Consider the following 2,352-nt stretch of genomic DNA (forward strand, 5'->3'; position numbering starts at 1 on the left):
CCAGACTTACCAGGACTCACAGGCCCCTACCAACCTCAGCAGGGCTCCCAACCCCCTCAGCATTCTCTAGCAAGACAGGCTGGTTGGAAATACTCCTTCTCTGGCAAACAATAGCAACCAATTGCTGCTCCCCACCTGCCCCACAGTAGCAGGCAGTCCCCAATTTGCAATCTGCTGCCCTTAGGGCAAGTACCGGAGGCCATCCATAGACTACACACACATGGCGCAATGCAAAATACAAGTGAGCAAAACTAAACACACTTGTTTCACACTTGAAACATGTTGGTTTGCCCAACAGCTCTGTGCAGGACTGTTTGTTTCAGGATGTTTTATGTATTATGGCCATCCCTGCACTACCGATGTGGAAACCAGGGTGATAAGCAGTGTGCCCTGTGGTTGGGTGGTATCAGAGTTCTTGTTCTTAACCACTGTGTGGTGGGTACCTACTCGGCACCCAGAATGAAAAAAGACATCACCATTCTACTCTTCCCTTTTCAGGGCTTAGAAGTGAGAGTGTATGTCCTTGCCCGCCATGGGACAGACTTGGTGTGTCTAGTGGGTCTGGGAACAAGTGTTTCCATGAAGCCAGCTAGGAAAATTTCCCATGCAAAAGTCCACTACTGGGAATTTCTAAATATGACAGTCTATTGCTGCCCTTTTTGTTCCTCTTGAAAATCCAAACATTCAGGCTGTAGTAATAACCTGCAGATTAATGAGGTTATATTCCATGAAAGGTGAACTGATTTAGAGAAGTTCAGAAAGCCATAAACAGGGAAGTTTGAGGGTATCAATTTAATATCCTATTTGTTCATCAGTGTCTCAGGCCACTTTTAAATGTCATTGGCAAAGATCTATGTGATTTTACTTTTATATTCCATTATATAATAAAATTTTAAGACATTACTCATGTAGCGGTTACAGATTTTTTTCTAATACTGTTTTATTTTTTATTCTATTTTTACAGTAATATTTGGTAAATAAATTTTTATTCATTTTGGCTTTCAACTGTGGACTTTCTTTTGGAGAAAAGCTCTATACTACTCAAAGCACGTTTATTCTCTTGCAATAAGAAATCTAGAAGTTCTGACAGTAATATTTGGTTTCTAACTTATATTTTGTTCTGAAATGTGTTTATCAACATTTAATGTGTCAGTAAAATGAACTTTATTATTGTATCTTCTAGTTGAAACAAATCCACTATGACTATACATGTTGATTAAGTTGTTGGCTTAGATGTATATATATATTTTTTTTTTCATAAATATTGCTGAGCAATTGTACTTTTAAAAAAATAATTTCAACTCTCACTGACTTACTTGCCATTCAAGACAGTTTCTTGAGTACCCTGTTATTCTGAAGTTTTGTCTAGGTGGTGATTTGCACACTTCTTTAGGCTATTATTAATTTTAATAGGGTGACATCAACAAATCAGGGTACATATATTCAAAGAAAACATGTCCAGGTTATCTTGTCATTCAATTCTGTTGCATACCGATCACCCAAAGTCAGATTGTCCTCCGTCACCCTCTATCTAGTTTTCTTTGTGCCCCTCCCCTTCCCCATCCCCCTCTCCTTCCTTTCCTCCCCCCACTTCCCCCCGTAACCACCACTCTCTTGTCCATGTCTCTTAGTCTTGTTTCTGTGTCCCACGAATGTATGGAATCCTGCAGTTCATGTTTTTTTCTGATTTACCTATTTCACTCCATATAATGTTATCAAGATCTCACCATTTTGTTGTAAGTTATCTGATGTCATCATTTCTTATGGCTGAATAGTGTATATGTGCCACATCTTCTTTATCCAGTCTTCTATTTTTTTTTACAGTGATTAAAGCCTTTAAGCAAACTCTTGGCCAATACAACAAGAATCCAGAAAAGAGTAGTGTCCTTAACATGTTCACCAAGTCCAAGTTGGCCCCAACACCATGCCAAATCCCTGAAAAATGCAACGCAACCCCAGTTCAGTCTGTTAGGAGCTGTCACAAGGAGCAGGAGTCCAGAACAAGTCCACATCCAGGAAAAGTCCGCATGGCACTGGAATTGTTGTCACCATTCTATACTTTGCAGCTCACGTCCAAGTCCCAATGACTGCTGCTTCTAGCTAGTAATGATTCAGATAGACTGGAAAAGCCATCTGCAGCATGTGTGGATATGGAGCTTATGTCCTCCTCTGCCTGGAGAGATGAGACCAGGTTGCTTTTCCCTGGAGCTCTGTGACTGTGGCTTGGTAAAGAGAACCTTGGGATACACTAAGCTGGGTGGCAAAGGTAGATTCATAATAGAAGTTGGCAAAAGGGGGAAAGAGAGCTCTAAATTAGGAGTATGTCCCAGCCTGAAATATGAGTGGGGCATT

The sequence above is a fragment of the Saccopteryx bilineata genome, chromosome 3 (genome assembly GCF_036850765.1).
Source record: "Saccopteryx bilineata isolate mSacBil1 chromosome 3, mSacBil1_pri_phased_curated, whole genome shotgun sequence".
NCBI lineage: Eukaryota > Metazoa > Chordata > Mammalia > Chiroptera > Emballonuridae > Saccopteryx > Saccopteryx bilineata.